General features: G+C 43.5%; 1 protein-coding gene across 2 annotated transcripts in view; it reads left to right on the top strand.

The window, feature by feature from the left end:
• The first annotated feature begins 403 nt into the window (after positions 1 to 403).
• The window catches only part of LOC120956258 (inactive dipeptidyl peptidase 10), a 105,430-nt gene continuing 87,118 nt past the window's right edge, over positions 404 to 18,715 (top strand). The window contains exon 1 of one of the 2 annotated variants that reach the window (XM_040377633.2): positions 404 to 605. The gene's annotated coding sequence lies outside the window, so the exon portion shown is untranslated. Of the gene's footprint in view, positions 606 to 1,090; positions 1,394 to 18,715 lie in introns of those variants that run through there. The other variant, XM_049609051.1, reaches the window with a different exon arrangement.

The following is an 18,715-nucleotide window of genomic DNA, read 5'->3' as shown; positions in this document are numbered from 1 at the left end:
AGTGGGAGCAATGTTCATCACTGTTGGTCTAAAAATGATGTGCTTTTCTTCTACGTCGAATATTGCTAATATTTAAATTAAATGAGAGAATTTGACATTACCACATCTTTAATATATGTTTTATAAATATTAAAACAATATTTAAAAACAGATTAATCCAACATAACTCATTTGGGATATAACGTCAGTCTGAGCAATTTCATTTAGTTGGAATTCCATCTCACGCTTCCCAAACCCTTAAGGGATTAATGGGGTCGTCTCTTCCGCGGAGCGAGCTCACGGACGCGCCGGAGCATAAATCTACATACTACTACTATTACTACTACTACTACTACTACACAACACACTCAACAGCTCCCGGCCCGCGTAGCAGTCTGTGGAGCTCAGCTGCTTCCAAACAGTCTGCCGATAGGTTAGTTTCTCTGTAACCGTGTGAGCATACAGTTCTCCACCGAAAGGTTGCGCTGCAAACGACAGTACCACCATTCCCTAGCTTCCTGGAGGCTGGGAGCATTCACATCTTTGTGCATCTTTGTTCCCGGGAATATCAGTGTCCCGTTGACGCGTTGGACAGTGGCGTGCGATAGGCTTGTGTGTGAAGAAAGGTAAAACATACTAAAGTGCCAATGGTGGTGAAACTTGTTAATGGCAGAGTTTCTATCAGGTGTTCCGTCTGCTCTTGCCCGTAATACGGATCAGAGTGTGCTGTAGGTGAATAGCTTCATCGCACGTGTGCGTTGTCAAGCAAAAATTACTGTCGTGCCAGTGAAATTATCTCGAAAAAGTTTGACCATAAAGCAAAGCAAAGCGCTCCAAATGACAAGTTCAACAAATCTCAACAATACGGTAGCGAACAGTTTTCCCTTAAATCACTACACATCACACATCTGCCTGCCTGCTCGGCTGTGTCAGGAACGGATTCGCTCTTCTCGGTACGCTCCCGGATGAAATGGAGCATCGCATTTTCTCGCCCAGTTTCTCTTGCTGTTTTGCTCTCTCTCTCTCTTCCTTTCTCCCTCTCGCCAAGGTTAGATAACTTCGCACGCTCTTTTCTGTCTCGTCCGCGCTCCTTTCTCTCCATAATCAGCTGTCAAACTTTTCGCACATTAGAACACTGCGTGTGTGTCAACTAACCGTATAGCTGCGTTCCCGTGTGCTAGTGGGGGGTTGTGGGTGGCGGAGGCGCAAATTACGAGCACATAAAAGCAGGCTGTCCCCGTTGCGTCCACAGTACGCGTGTGTTAGTGCGAGAGCTGTGTGACTTCCAGCTCCAGCTGTGTGTTCGCAACGCGAGTGAGTGCACTGATTCGCTTCGATTAAAGCTGTCCGTGGTGCAGATCGAACGTCTGCGTGTTGTGTTAGCGCTTTGGCAGTTTTGAAGGCAAGAGTAATTGTAGGTGATATTTAACGAAAGAAATATAAAAGAAGGTATAGGTACGATAAACGAAGATAAACAAAATACCCAACACTGTGCTGGTAAACGAAGAAAATTCATAACTTCTCGTCTTCAAAGGAGCGATATCAACCTTATCAAAGTGTACGGCAAGCAGGAAACGAGTCAAACGTCAGTGTCAGGTGTGCTTATTGCCTATCTGTGAGGTCGAAAGCGTGATTCAATTAGCTTTCCGTAACGCTTTCTTCCGCGAGGCGGATTCCGATACCTCGATTCACCCGAAAGAACCTTTGCGTGATTGGTTCATAAATCAGTGGCAATTGTACTTTTGACGATGGCAGAATTATGATTTCAGCAACCCACACACCATCGCGCACCGTGAGCTCCCGCCGGACAAGGTAAGCATTTCAATCTGCCATAACGGTTCCCCATAGCAACTTCTCATACCATCATTCATACCATCCGCCCAGCGCGTGGGAGAGAGAAAGACTCAACTCAACTCAACTGGATGGACGGTTTCCCGCCGCTATCTTAATTGCTGGTACTTTCACCTCCAGTTCCTTCCTACCTGGTGCCGCTGTGTGCGCCTTATCATCGCAGCAAGTTTTTGACGATTTCTTGAACCGACCGCTGGGATCTTTGCTGCCGTTTCGGTACCCGGGGCTACTGCCCCGTTGTTAGGCATTTTGTTGTGACCCCTTGCAGCACACGCCCCGGGACGGACGCCCGCCGTGCGCCGTCCGGAGGGTGGAAAGAATTTCTTCACCATTTCAATTCAATCACAGCGTGAAACGTGCTCGAGCGCACGGTGGGTGGTTAGGTACTGCCGCCGTTACTGGGTTACTGGGATGGAGGGACCACGGGCGGAACGGGACTCAGGCGTTGATTCTGCTTCCATTCAAGACGCGCTACTAAAGAATGCCAAGAAGAAAAGAAAGAAAACGCAAGTGAAACATTCAAACCCTACACCCTCTCTCCCTACTTCATCGCCCTGGTGTTGTTCTGGTAGGTGGTGTACCATTTTTTCTTCTGCTGAACCACTTTTTGTGGGAGTTTTTTTATGGTTAGAAAGGCAAAATGAAGGAGCGCCTGCATGACAAAATGAAGCTTGCTGTCCATGGCATAGCGACGGAAGTGGAGTGGTAACGCACAAGGGTAAAAATAGGTATTTTTAGGGATTTGAATAGAGAAGAAAAGGATCCAAGGGGCCATTTTGCGACACTGACCAGCTGTGCCGATTTGCCGGCCAGCAGCACACAGTGGCAGCCATGAAGGGAAAGGGGCCTTAGCCGTTTGGGAGTTGGTTTCGTCGTCCGAGCGGGACTTGAAAACGGTCCTGACTACTTAATCACGTCCCTGATTGGGGATGGGGGGCAAAATGAGCATACAATATGTAAAGAAATAAGAAAATGTTGCCATTGATGTATGGAGAGCAAGAACATGCTGTGAAAATATGTTTTTACTTTTCACATAAAACGCAAATGGTACCGAAAGTAAGAGGCAAAAGATTGAATGATACTTACATACCGATTCCTTCCAAAAAATTCAAAAATAGATGCGTGATAAAGCTGTGCCTACGCTATTGATTGAAAATTTTCAATCACCTCCTTCATTAGCAAACATCCCCGAAAAGGTTTCTCTCGTAGATCGGTCGAAAGGTATTTTAAAAATTAATTCATAACCGTTTAATTATCTGCTGAATAGTTAAACAAGAAAACCAATACCTGGAAATTATATTTACGCTTCGGCGTCCTCAGTTTGACGCTAATGAACAGTTTGCTTCTTCTTTTGTCCCTAATTTTGTTCGCAAAATGTTTGTCAACATTTGTTGTCCTGACAGCATTCGACATCAGGTAAGGGAAGCCATCACCTTTATTTTTGTTACTTTACATCAACCCTGACTTCGGAGAAAAAGGGACGCCAGGGATTAGAATGCTATTTGCCCTTCCCGGAACGGGATCTGATCGATTGACCTGTACTATCATGGCGCAAGGAATGTTTCCCCATGGTCTTGCATTGTTTATTATGTGGCGTTATTCATATTTATGTCTGCTTCTTCGTTTCCGTTCCCTTCTTTTGCATTTTGGTGGCATTCAATCAAAACCGTCGGTAACAGCAGCTAGTGACCGTACTGTACCGTCACCTTGAACGGGGTTGGCCTTCCAGAACGTGTTCGCTCCACAACCAAAGTCAAAGCCAAAGCCACATTATGCAGCAGTGTGCTGTTGGGGTACAATCAACAGTTTTTTTTGTTGTACTTCTTTCCCGTACACATATCTCAACACACAAGACCTGGCCAATTAACGGAATTGTGGCTGATCGATATATGCTAATTCGGTACAGCTTCTGCGTAGCGGCTTTTGTTTTGGATGTTTACAGGTTCTTAATAGTATGTGCGCCGCACATGGGGTGGGTGGAATGAAGCGTGAGAACGTAATGTTTTATGTATTTATTTTCCTAAACCGATACCTAAACATAGACCAACGACCAACGGCGTAGTGGCGTTGCGCGTTAGTGGGCACGGGTGTGGGCCAAACGATTTCCAGCGAATAGCTTTGTGGAGGGGGAAAAAACCCCCCGAACCAAGAAGGCCAGTGGTCGGTTTGGCCGACCAATCGATACGTTTTGTGCGATTACAATAATTCTTCCGAGCGGCTGGCACATTCCAGTCGAGCTGAAAATCGAAAGCGATGGTTTTGATACAACTTCGATAAAACGGAAAGGAGAAAAGGTGGAAACACGGGACGAGAAAATTGAACCAAAACATTCTCGGGCATGGATGGATGGTCGATCGTCTTAACCGGGGGCCATTGAGCTGAGGTCTTGCAATAACAATAGAGGGTTTTTTTCTGTTTTCCTGCTCGCTACTGCCGGAGGGTGCCGACCGTTGCGGTTTCGTTTTGTTGTGGAAGAGTTTAGGAAGTGTTGTGGAAAGTTTTTTTTTTTATTTTGGTTGGCAGTTGAGGAGTTACGTAGTGCTGATGGGACTAAAATAAAGGATGGGTCGAACAGCTTATCGAAAAAGGATAAAAACGTGCGGGGGCAAACAATGGGAAAGACATTTGATAAAGAGCAATCACAATCGGTTATGGGTGTGTCTGAGTGGGCGTGTGTGTTGTATTGGTTTGATATAAAGATATAATGCGTCGTTGTCTAATAATCATGTATCATCATTCCATTGTTTGTGATCTCGATTAGGGCGTTGATTATTGAAGATAATATAGCTGCAATAGTTGCGTTATCGACAGCTCGTAATGGGAATCTCCTTCGGGATGATCCTTTCCTACTCTCGCTACTTCGCCCGTTTTTACTTCGCCTGCACTATCTACCCCTCTCTCTTACTTCGCCATAGCGTATCATGTTAGAGCCGCTGTAGAAGAACAACGATGTTATAGTTTTATTATTCTAGATAGTGTATTTAAATAATTTTTATAAAGCGAAAATAAATTCACTGTCAAAAGTAACCAGTGGATACTAAATGGAGGCGCCTAGTACATTTGAACTAAAATCCTTATGGAGACGCCTGGTCTTTGACGCTGATCTAGGCAATAAGAACTATTTACCCATATATTAGTAGAAAGTTGGATTTACGAAACAAACTATTTCTGCACAAATCGTTAGTAAGACCTAGAATAACCTATGCATCACCAATATGGTGAAACAGTTCAAAAACACATGCAAATAAATGCAAATATTTCATAACAAAATTCTTAAAAAGAATATTAAATCTCCCACCTTGGTACAGTACTTGCATTATTCATAGAAAAGTTATTTTTATGATGGCATCTGACAATGAGAACACAAAATTCAATCATTCAATTCATTCCATCCAGACCAAAATTTTAACCATTTTTTTACATTCAAAATGTTGTATTAACCTAGTCAATGCTTGATTATTTGTATTATTTCGAAAGCTTTATTCGAAAAACTTTAAATGGTAGTTTTCTAAAGGCTTTTGTTCAAATATCTTCTACTACACTTTTTTTACATACAAAGAATTGAAGCATTTTTAAACTATATATTTTCTTCAAATTTAATCTACACGTTCTAACTTAAATACAGTCAGCAATACGGACCTAACCGGACCATTCCTACTGAATAAAAAAACATAAATAAAGTTATATAAAACATAAAAGATTATTCTAATGAACAATTTATGGGATACTTTCTAGCCAAACGGCCTACACATTCATTCAAATTGTTGCCAATATACAATTTCTCTCGGTGCTGTAAAACAAGCGTATACAACCGCGTTTACGTTGCAATCAAATAAACCATTCACTGGGAAAACCGTTGTAAAACAGCAATATGCTATCGTACTTTCCGACCCATTTTTTATCGCTCGTTTATGCTTTGAAAGTTTTGAAAGGGTGGGAAAGGACTCATCGAAACGCCACAGGGTGTCATGTAGAGTCGGTACCACCGCCTGTCGTTCATTGTTTATTGCATTTAGCATTCTGGACAGTGCTGCACGGTCGAACAATTGTTGGAACAGGAAAAAAGCGTAACATTTATTTATCAAATTCAATACCACCGCATACCGCGTGTGCTCGAGAATTGTTTTGTTCCATTTGCCACACCATCATATACTCACCTGGATGAGTTTTCTCCATCGTCCTTCAAATTATTGTACTTCCGCGTCCATTGAATCGTGTGACATGGGGAGATAATAAATGTTGCAGATAATATGTGTCACTGTCGTGATATATTTGTCGTCAGACAGCGCTGATTCAAGCACTGTGCATTGATTTTGTCCAGTGTTCGAGTTTTGTTACGTGTACGGTTCATACACATAGATGTTGGTTCGTTTTGTTTTTTGCGAGTCACAATGCCTCGGTCACGGTCAGTGGAGCTTTGCAATGAATCAAGTGCTGCCCGATGCTGCTGTTTCGAAATTGGGCCGTATCGAATTGTGAAGTGATTAATATTCCTATCCAGAGATGGACGCGTGTGGAAAAGAGAATGTGGATGAAGGACCTGTGTATTGTTCTATGTGTGCGTGTGTTTGTTTGTTCTACCTATCCTTGCATCAACCACACCGTATCGTAAATCCGGGAAGATAGGTGGTCGTGATTGTTCGGTTGGGCAATCGTATATTTCCGAAAATGACTTAAACATGTGTTCCATCGCAGCGTGGCGTTTGTCGTCCATTCAGCGCGTTGATCGATGATGCTCGAAAATCGAGATCAGTGAACAGATTGGGCGCTTGCTGTCAATTTCGTTTGACGGTAAAGCCTCATAGCTCTTCGATTCAAGGACGACCGAAAAAAACAACCAAAATACTAATAATAGACAACAACAACAGGATTGCTTTTTCGTGAATGCTAATCAAAACGGCTGCAGAGAAGTTACCTAGAGTTTGGCGCTCGGATTTAAAACTCGCGCAAAAATGCTCGTCCACCCTGGGGCGATTGATTAGTATGCGTCGCACGGTGTGTTTGTGCTATGCAAATGAGCTTTGTATTTTGTGTCTGGATAGATGAGATAAGCTTCGCGCCAGTTTGAGCCCGCCCGGCGACGAGTGGGTGAGTGGCAGCATATCTTGGAAATGTTTCTCTCGAACGCTGCGCTCCGTGTGCGTGAGCTTACAGAATGCTTTTATGAGAAATTGTTCTTCATTACAAATTAGCATTCTTAAGGCGTGGCGTGGAAATTATCGTTCAAAATAAATAACCGGTTAAATTAGTGTTGAGTGTTTTTTTTGCCTCTCCCATTTTTGGTTAATTGCAAAAAAAATGTTTTTATGTCTACAACAGCTCTAAAAAAAGACAAATTATTAGCAAGTATTCCAACACCATTCATTAAACGCATCACTTGGTAAACCGTACAGTGAAGATGACTTTCTTCATTAAGCAACGGTCTGACGATGAGTTTATTGAGAAACAATCTTTCACTCTCTCTCTCCCTCTCGCTCGAAACCATTTATCTATTTCTACTTCCATATATCGTTCTTTACCGTCGCAGCCCCAACGCTTGCTGCTGAAGTAAATGTCAAGTCATCAATTTCGAGATTTCTCCTTCGATTGCTGTAGGAAAATTAATTTGATCGTGTAGCGTTATATGACGGCTTTGACAGCTTTTTATCGCAACCGCTCGGAATTCAATTCTACCCCGCGTGTACGCTCTGTTCGCCTCTCCCCCCCCCTCCCCCCCATTCCTCGCCTGCACTACATCAAGAGTAACGTCAGCAATCAATTTAAGCATTGAGACATTATCGGGCAATATTCTATTTCATTTGTTCTTGCCGCGAGTGAAAAACACATCGCTACAATGTACGATCTTTGTTCTGTGGTCCCGTTGTTCCAGCTCCACCTACCCACCCATTCTCTGGGCATTCTGGCTTTAGTAATGAAGCAATTAGTAAATGGATCGCTTAATGTGAATCATGGTGCATGAGTGTGTGTGTGCTGCGCTGGTGAGTGTGGATAAAGCAGCAAAATCAATCTGGTTCAGTGGAAGCGATAAGGCAGCCAGAATCGTGGCTACCACTGGAAAACATTAAATAAATTATTCGACAATGACCCAATTGCATTTGCGTGCCGAGGGGATCAAAGATAAATTCACTTCGATGTGGATTCGATGTGCGGGAACAGGGAACGTAAAATGTTTATTGCTCATTTGAATGCTTTTTATCCTACAGAATATTTTTCACTTTTAATATGGTTGTTGACAATCATATTTTCTAGCAAATAAACTCTGGAATATAGTTCTATAATTATTTTAAACCTTAAAAATTATTGCGGAGCTACATTTTATATTTAACAAAACATATTTTCACTTCATTTAAGCTTGTAAAAAATCTTCTCACATAAAAAGGAAAACACATGACAAGGTTCCAGACTAAGTCATTAATCCTTCAATGAATAGCTTTTATGCCAAATATTGTTAATCATTATCTCATGAAAGGGAATATTGTATAGTTTTCTCCACGGTTTAAAACTATTTAGTACTCACTTGGCTAGTCACGCTGAATTTTTCCAGAGCTGATTGAATTTTTTCAAGCAACTCATTTTATCCAATCAATTCAGTGAACAAAAGTCCCCTAGCGTTTGCATGTGTGGTTTGTTCCGTATAAGAAAAAAAAAACTCGATCGAAAACTAAAACAAACTAAGCTCGCTTAAGCTTGCCAGACCAACCGAGCTCAAAAAATATCCTTCCTTCCAAGAAACCCACGGGATGGTACCGATCCGATAACGATGAGTCGGTACTTTTAACCGTGTTCAGAACATCCGATCAACTCGTTCTGCGGAGCGAAGGCAAGATGGTGCAAACGGGCAAAAGGGGACGCGCAACGGTGTGCCCCTGTTTGGCAGGGGCAGGTGGCAAAGTTTTACGAAACGCCAGTCAACACCTTTCGACCCGGTTTGCGGTTGACTTGCGTCTTCGGTACCGCCGATAGACTCAAATGAGCCATCGTCGATAGTGGTCCCTGCTGACTCATCACCGCTTACCGTCAGCGTTCCCCAAGCGGGAGCTTGTCCTTTAGGGTGGGGGAGGAGGGCTCTTTTCTTTTGAGCGTGAATCGAAGCTCGCGCGGACCACCTTGGGCGTCGCACGGTTGGTACAGTTGCGGCGGATGGTGAACATCTCCACCGTGGTTTGTGGATAAAGTCATCCCGAAGTAATTATCATGGTTCACATCCTCACCACTAGTGGGCGTCTTATACACACACACACACGCACGCCCGAACTGACGGATGACTGACTTTTTATGACGTTCTGTCACCGAAGTTTTATTAGATTTTCATCAACCTTGCCGCGTCGCCGTAGCAGATGGATTTTATTGATCGAAGCAGCCGGGAAAAAGGTTGCTACAATTGTCTTCGCTTGCCCGCTTAGTGTCCCGGTGTCTACTGCCAGCTGTCACATGTGAGTGGTACACGTGCAGTCGGCAGGAGATTGGGCGAGAAGTGTCTGTTCCTTCTCCGTCCTCTCGTGTAATTTGATGGACAAACTTCACTCGTCAAGTGGGTCGTCTCGGACCGGATGACGGTGCGTTGTCCCTTACTCCTCCCAAACCGTGTTTTGCCTAGGCCATGGCGATGGGGGCTCCCACTGCCATTCTCAGACAACCTCACCCACTGCCCGCTGGAATGTGGTGGGTTTTCCGCTGTACATGGGATTAGGGGATGAAACAAGGACGAAATCTTCCTTCCAGATGTTATCGCACAAGTGGACCCACCAGGCCTCCGCGGCGTAGGGGTGAAAGCGAGTGATGAAAACACTGGGAACAGATTGAAAATAACCAAAAGGGATTCCTTCCTAGGAGTAGCACCCCTCCCCCAAAGGGACACGGTTCTACCTGGGACGCGGGTCTACGAGACTAAAAATACATTCTTCTCTCAGTTCCGGCTGTTTCCAGCCCGAGAATGGTTATCTCTTTCATTCCGGCCCTGACGTGACCTTCGTACGGGATTACCTTTAAATATGAGCAGCGGCCATCTTACTTGTTCCGTGCAGCACTCCCCCGCTCAAGACGCTGTAGGTAGAAAGATTAAAATATGCCCCCACCGGATCATTTGTTACTGTCTCGAGCCCAACGTTTTGTTCGCGTACGCATGACGTTTGTACGAATTTGCATGAAGCAACCTCTGTCACGTTTTGGGTAATTTTATTACACTTTTAAACATCGTTCAAACGCCTGCCGACGGGAAATTTGTTGCAAAGATTGCTTTTTTATTGTCTTTTTATTGCTGTCGAAATGAAGCTTAAGCAGGTGGGGGCGGGCTTGCTAAGCGGTAACAGATTGCCAACTATCGTACTTATTACGCAAAGCTTCCGGAAAGATTAAACTGGGGCTTACGTTAAATACGTAGCGTTTGTTACATAAAGGTGTGTGTGTGTGTGTGTGTGTAAGTGTGCTTTTAAATGAAACTAAATTAAGGCAGGTATGAATTACGGACCTTCTTTCCGAGTAGCATAACGCTGCTGCTTCCCCTCCGTGAGTTTACAAAACCGTCGGTTAACTTTTAACGCGGTTTATCGAAGCCGGGGCTGGGAAAGTTACGATGCCTAGCTGTTGTTTTCCTACCTGTACAAGTGGGAGGCCATAAATGTTGTTTAATCTTTCGTCGAATGAAAATGGTGGAATTTTTAACGAAATTGTTCCTTGTTTACCTTGCCTGCTACTATTGAGTTGAGTGATAATTTGCTTTATTTGGTTGTGGCGATTGAATATTAAAATCATTGTGGTTATATTAAATTAGAAACAATGAAACAGATTAAGAATGACTTTAAATAAATAAGCGTAAATAATTATTTGATTTTTGATATATTTCACATCATAATTCAATTTTCATTGTGTACATTTTTACTGAATCAGAAAAAAATCAAATAAGAATTTTTGTTTTCCATTTTTAGCTTTGTTTTCCTTCTATATGTAATTTTATCTTTTTTTGTTTTGCTAGAATTATTCCTTCTGTTGCGCCACATGGCAGAGCACCTTAATCATCATTCTTTTTATGACACATTTTGCAAAATCCTCTAAGCTGTGCAACATCAAACTCCTAGCATCACGCACTGTGTTGCTTTATCCTTCACACAAAACAAAGCAATTTCAAACAATATTGCTTCTTGTGCAGTTTGCTTCATCCGTTGTGCAAAGCTTCATAAGATCTGCTACTGTGCAGTGGAGTTTTTCGTTCTTTTTTTCGTTTCGGTTTAAATATGAATGAAAGAACGCACGGAAGGCATCGCTTGATTAGAAAACAAAAATAGCCATTCGAATGCCCCGAGTCCGGGTCCGGTCAAATGCATGATTGCTACCATCGTTTGAGAATTTCTCTCTCGACCGGCCGAGATCCCCAGAGAGAGAGCTACTCTGCCTGCTTGCCTGCCTGCACCCAGTGTGGAATGTTCGGCCACATAGCAGAGCATCGTAATAAATTCATGCCAACAGCAATACAGGCATCTCGTTCTGTGCGAGGCAGCTGGCATGCTGGCCGCAAGGCTCCAGGGAGCTGGTCCAATGAACCGTACTCTCGACCAATACCCGCCAACGCAAGTTTGTAATTTATTTTGCAAAGCTCGGCTTTCACCCTCGCCACAAACGCACGCAGCGCCTGTGTAGGCATTCTCGGGCTGGGACTGGGAAATTATGCTTATTAGCAGGGGCGAAGGAAATTTGTGTGTGTAGGTCTAAGCTAGAAGTATTAGCATACTTCTAGCGGATTGCTAGGTATTTTTATAGTTGAGCTGTAGTTGCTTATCCGGATTAGAGGAATAATTTTCCTGTGACTTATTTATTTCCTAGCCGGGAAATGAATGGTTTACATTGTTTTAGGAATTTATAAGAAACAAATCTCTTACTAGACACGATAATAACTTTAATCATTTTCTTTTATACCTTAAAACTGTCTAAGAACGCCGAAAAAGATGATTTTTAAAAAAATATGATAATAAATAAACATAATAATGTATACATATCATATTTTTAAATATCAGAAAAATAAAATACAAGCTAGGTTTATTTGAAAGTGCTGTTTGTGTTTGGTTTGGATTTTCCAAAGCCTAAAATGGACTTTAAAATGATCATCCTGAGCTTACTGATACTTGAAAATACAGTGATACCACGCCTAACCAGTTTAATTAATTCTAGTGTCTTGCTCGGTATGCGAAAAACTCGTTGTGCGGGAATTTCTTATTCATATAATAAATATGAAAAGTGAAATGACTGAATCCAGAACCGCAAATCAGCTGGTATAAATGTATATAGGCATAATTTCAACAAGAAAATGTATTCATAATACCTATATGTGTACAGATATTAGTAGTTCACTACATGCTACAACTATTGATCCATGTTCTTGAAAAAGGGGTCGTTTGCTTTAGTATTTTCTTCAATATTTTTCAAACTTGACAAATCTATTGTTTCGAACACGTGAGTTGTGTGTTGAGCTACAGTTTCTCTCGGATTATGTTTATAGATATTAGAGAAAACAATTTCAAATCATCGATTGCATTGTTGCAAAATATCAATTATATAGGATCGGCTTTATTGGTTTGTTAGACATTTCCTACTAGAGTTGTGTTTCCAAAATAATCAAGTTTCATTACAATTTGTTAAATTCATTGGCATTAAATCTACAACAGCACATGTGTTGCTCTAATCGCAGTATCAAAACCCAAGAAACACTCGTCAATATTTATCTCATTTGTGGACAACTATACGGCACTTCTCCTCCTGGGAATATTTTATATTAAACGATTATTAGTATCGAAATTCTCATTTAGCGATATTTTTTTAAAGAAATGCTCAAAATTAACAATTGTGAACTTAATAGCACATCGGTAGCAAAAACTGTATCAAAAATACAAATGATATTATTCGTTATGTGATTTTTTTTTCATTATGAGATGTGTTCGTGAGCATTTAAATTTGCTCGTTTTGCGAAAACTTCCTATTAAGTGGTACTCGTTATGAGGGGTTTCACTTTACATGGTTCATTTGCCAATTTGTAGCTTCACCTTTGCTTGAATTCAATAATTTCACATTTTAAGCCAAACATTTTACAACTCTCCCCCTTTTGTTGCTAACAAATGTCACCGCACCGTCCCAGACCAGCTTCCCGGCAGCCGATCATTTGTAGCCATAATTTAACTTGTACTAGCCCGTTGCCCCAGCTGCCATGAATATGAACGATCCCATTAATGAGCACTCCAACGAGACGGTTGAGCACCGCACTAATCTGGCGTCGAGCGGAATGTCGAGAGGTCATTACACTGGGCTTTCGGCCAGGCCACCCGGACCGCGCCAAAAGAGGAAACCATCGCGCTCGAGTTAATAAATTGTGAGCGCTCCCTGGTGACAGGAAGTATTTTCGGCCGAACCTCCCGCCACGTCACTCAATCCGGCTTCCGGGCCGCGCCTATTCAACTGGTACCGAGCCGGCTCGCCTTCCACCTGACCCGCTGTCTCTCTCTATCTCTCTCTTTTTTCTTATTCGCTTTATTCTCGATATCGCGTTTCGAACATGCTTTGGGCCCTATTATTTCTGATTCGCCTACTGACCCCGACTGGCATTGTCGTCGGTTGGGGCAACACAACACGAACGAGAAAAAAAATCCCCTGGAATGATTACGCAGGATTCGTGCATGTCAACCGATTCTCGAGGTGGATTCAGTGGTTTGCTACTTCCGGGAAGTCGCTTTTTTTGTCGATCAAGTGGTTTCTGGCCGCTCGAAACCATGGTTGCGCTTCATTGTGTGCCTACACGTACACGCTACTATTATTTAATTTTTGTTTCTGCAGACAGAAAAGAGCGGAAAACGATACTTTTGATGGGTGTTTTTTCCCCCACAATACCTTATACCGTGTGCACCACTAGCATCGGCGCCAGCAGCTGGTAATGATGGCAATAACAATATCGTAAAGGTTTTTATGGTGACGTTTGCCAGACCAAGCACCACCGGCCGATGGTGGTTAATGTGGAGGAGCAATGTCACCAGCGTTGCAAAAGCGGCCCATGCCCAACAATCGGTAGTAAACAGATATGGCTTGACAGCAAGAAAGTAACAAAAGAAAAAAACACAACGCGTCAACAGAAAATTTCCACGCGTTCATAATGATGAAGATGATTAGCGATGGTTTTTATGCCGTATAAATAGAAACCGTTGTGTTTAGTGAAGATGTAATAAAATCGGCGCAACAAATCCTTTCCAACGGCGAACGGTTAATGTCCCGGATTCGAATTTAGAAGAAAGTTGTAGGGTTATGCGTTGACGGATTTTATTTCTTTTAGTGGGATATTCTTCGTTGGTAAGGTTTGGCTGTGATATTGTCCGGTTGTTTGGCCTTTTAAGCACCTACATTTGACAGTATGCATCAATCAGTGCCTCCATTTGGTGTTTTAAACATTTCTGTTAAAAACTCAGCGAGGTTCAATGAATTATTTCATTGGATTCTACACATTTCATCTCCTGACGGCCAATTTTGACTCCTTTAAAACATTTAAATTCGGGAACTAAGTTGAAACTTTTATGCTCATGATGTGACTTACACTAGATCTTCTTATTTTTTTCTATTTGACGTAACGACCAATGCGGTCTTGTCCGCCCTTGCAGGCTTCTGAGACTTGTTTAGAACCACCACGCAGCCGAATAATCAGTCTTTGCTACGTGGGGACGGTTCATATGCGGCTTGAACTCACGACGAGCATTTTGCCGTACAAACTGCTCGTACAAAAGTCGTACAAACTATATCATGACTGTACTACGGGACACTTACATTAATTAATGAGGGTTTTTAAGACTGAAATTGCTCAAAATGATGCAAAAATGGCTACCTTCGAGGGAAACATTGAGACTCAATTAACTTTTTTTATCGAATTGTGAAAAATTTCGTAAAAAATAAGTATGTCAGTTGACTCTTTTAAAAACATGAATAGGGCACTTTGAACATTTCGGGATGCATTTATACAAATATGTTTGAAACATTTTATATTTTGACCCTTGAAAGCTCAATTCTCCAGAAAATAACATTCCTTCCATGCTAAAACTGGTTTTAGTTTAAAATATTTACCTTACCATTGATCGATTGTCGATTTGTAACATTTTTTCCTGCATGAATGAATTTTTTATGCTCACACACACAAACACTACACACCGTAACGAGCTAATAAAACATTCAATAAAAGAGAACGATTTCGCATATTGTCTCCACCTCCTGTCATCAGCAAATAATGCCCGTATGCAGTAGTTTCGTGCCCAAACCCCGACCAGGAACCGGCAACGTCCGCAAACATTAACGTCGTTGTACGGATTGGTCGTTTAGCTTGACATAAATTTCAAAATTGGAAATCAATACCTGCACCGGGTCCGCATACCGAGCACTGCTCACACACACACACACATACGGCAGTGCTGTCGCACTAATAATCGCAGCGTGTGAACTGCAGCAATGCGGAAGAAGCCCCCGTACGATGCACCGGCCAAAGAAAAGAGGTTCAATGTATGTTTTAACTCGTTTGTCATACGATACGAGACGATATGTGCCTGGCATGTATCCCCTTTGGGTGCAGTAGGAGAGCAATTGTTTCTTTTCCCATGTGCCGAGAGTGTTTTCCAGTGCGACCGGCTCTTATCTTTTTCATGAAGCACCGTTTCGTTTTGAAGGTGTGCCAATGTGAAGAGTTTTTGTGCTCGTTATATCGCTAAAGAAAAATGTATCTACGAGTGTGTGAGTGCGTTTGAAATCGATATGACCACACATGCATCGATGACCGTTGGGAGCCGTTTGCGAAAAAGGAAGCTAACCCGCAATTCCGTTCGGTCCCGTCGTTTAAATGAAGCAGGACAAGAAAACGGGTTCAACAAGAACTGCAGTGACGCAGCCTAAAGTGGGGAAGTAGAAAAAAAATCTGACCTAAATATAAATATAGGCTCCCTACCATGGGAACGTTGCCTACGAACCACAGCTCCGACCAGATTGTCTGCGAAAAGCGAGAGCAAGTGAGACGGTGAATAATGGGAAAAAATGTGACCGGTGATGGGCGAAGTTAAAGTACCAACACTTGCATTATCAACCGACCGAGAGCTTGCATGCGGACTGAGTAGAATGCGTAGAAAGGCTTTGTCTGTGTATGTGTGGATGGGTGGAAAGAGGTTTAATGGGAAGCATGGGAGAAAGCATGGGAAAGTTTTCCACCTTCTGTCCAATTAGCTCCCGAGTGAGCAGTGTCCCAGAAGCTGTGGCTTTGCTGCTGCTGCTGCTATGGTTTGAGGGGAAGAATGTGTTGCTCCACGATAAGAGTTTACCCGCTCCATTCATCCAACAACTCATCACGCCACAGTATCACATGTTCTCACATCCTTAAAGCGGACGGTTGGACGGTCCCATTGCAGGCAGCAGTGGTAGGCCAAAGCCATATTTTCCCTCTGCCCGCCAAAGGGAAAACGGTTATTGTGGTGAAAAGGACTTGTCTGCTTGTAACACTCTCCCGCGTACCTCGTCAAGGACTTGCCGAGCTGCCTTGGGATGGCATGGGCCGAAAGGATTCAGGTCATTCTGTGGTTTTTCCCAATGAAAGTGTGTGCGTTTGTGCAGGGGAAAAGGATTATACAAACTCGGGCGGGCTAGGAGAACTATTTCTAATTTGCTTTCATTTCCTGCACATTCCTTGTTCCCGAGCTTTCGCGTGGTTTTCTCAGTTGCTGGTGACACAGCCAAGCCTTGTCCACAAGGATCAGCGCACAAACAAAGGCAGCAGGTACGTACGCCTTGTGTCGACGACCCAAAGTCCCGGATATGCTTCAACAACTGGTCGCATCCTTTCCCGATCCGAGCGAATGGCGCCTGCACACTGAAAAGGACCTGTGATGATCGGCTTGTGGCATAATGAATGTTCCAAACCCTAAATGGTGGTGCTTCTCGCACGTGCAGCTCTCCTTGTCAACAGGGAGCTGTCCTTGTGCGAAAGCGGCAACGACGTCATGCGTATATTTGTCTAGTACGAGCAAACCGTCCAACCGGAAGACCGCAGCGACCGGTAGAGGGGTGATGGTAGTAGTGGTGTCAATGCATGAGTTATGACTGCTACCGGTGTGACGGTGATAAATTCAAACGGATCGTTTCGACCACCCTGCACGTACTCGCTCCAAGCGTTTCTTAGCCCAACCGCACGGTTGCAACACGCAACCGGTGCGCGGGAAGTCATTCCCCCGGCGTGGGTACAAAATTTATGCAACCCGACAAAAGCGAACAGTCAACACAAGGGGGGGTGGCGACCAAATTGACCTTCCGTCTTGCGCCTTCACAGAGCGGAGCGCATTGCATGGGCTTTTTCCCGAGCGAAGGGCAGCGAATGGTGTTACTTCGGCTTCCGGCGGCGTCCTTTTATGGGCCTCAATTTCCGGGCTTAAAGAAAGCAGCCCAAACAAGCCGAAAGAACAGCCAGACAGCTGGACCGTGGACCTTCAATGGACAAACGCCGTTAGCGCTCGTAGTAATACAGATTAGATTTGTTTCAATTACAACCGAATTATTCCAATTTGTGGCCGCAAATAAGTAGCGACCGCTCGGCTGGCCGGCTCGTTACTGCGATACTGCGATTACTCTGCCACTGTCCTGCTGCTGGCTGCTTTGTGCGAACGTTTTCTGCAGTAATGAACACCCGGCACGCTGGCCGGCCCGGCGGACCCGCGTACAGATTTTCCCACGGTCAAGTACAGGTCGCTTTTATGGACTTTCCCATCGCGAACGGTGGGTGCCGCGTTTGTTCGTGCTTTTGGTGGAGAATTTCCACTTGCAAGGCGGTGAGTAATAAAACATACTACACCGCCCATCAACTATTCCGCTTCCCGCTGGGCAAAACGGACAAGAATGCCTTCATGGGTCTTGCCGCTGGGTGGAATAGTGGATTGCAGGGGTTTTCGGCAGGGAATGCATAGGGCAATGAAATATTGCCTGTCATTGCAAAACAACATTGAAAAAGAGTAAATAATTAAATACATTTAGTAAATCTCAGAACGTAGCATAGCTCTGTCTCATGGCTAAGCGATGCTTTCAAGATCATCATGTCAAACCAACAATTCTCTTATCTTAACATAAGTTTTCGTTACTCACAATTTGAGTGTTCAAAACAAAATATGTTGAAAATCATACAAACGAAATGAAATAGCATGCTGATATGCTAGAAGTACGTATCTTACAAGTCAAAATACATCCAGAACTAAATTGCATTTTGTTATCATCATGTTTCTATGCACTCCACACTTGTCGATACACCTTATTCGTACCTTTCAACTGGTTGGTATAAACTTGACAAACGAGCTACAGCAATCTACAAACATGCTTCGCTCTTCCCCCCGCAACCCCTGCCCGATCCTCTTGACCTCGCGCCGGAGGCCAAAACCGTTGAGGGAACGATGCGAATCTCGCATCATCCGCCTATCGTAGACACACTGCGCAAGGTGAAAATGTACATTTCCCATCGTGAATAATTGACATGCAATTTGCCGCCCCTTTGTAGCCGTGCTCGATTGCACATAAAATGTCCGTCGTCAGGCAAAACAGTAGCAGTAGCAGCGGCAGCAGCAGCAGCAGCAACAACAGCAGCAGTATATTCCGTATGATGAAGCGCTTCGCATGGCGATATAAACTCACGGTTTTTGGACGGAATCGCTATATCCCACGGGGGTGATGGTATGCCATGGCCAAGCATATATCTGGGACGACGACCGTTCCGAGTTGCTTTCCGAGAACGGCATGGCGTCTGTAAGATATGCAATCCTTAGCGTTCTGTGTTTGGTGAGGTGGAAAAAAGATGCCCTAGTCACGCGAGCAGAAGATTTAGGCAGTTTGGCAGAATGGTTTAGATGCTTGG

Source organism: Anopheles coluzzii, chromosome 3 (assembly GCF_943734685.1).
Source record: "Anopheles coluzzii chromosome 3, AcolN3, whole genome shotgun sequence".
Taxonomy (NCBI): Eukaryota; Metazoa; Arthropoda; class Insecta; order Diptera; family Culicidae; genus Anopheles; species Anopheles coluzzii.
The sequence above is the reverse complement of the archived record's forward strand: the minus strand, read 5'-3'. Positions and strand labels throughout refer to the sequence as shown.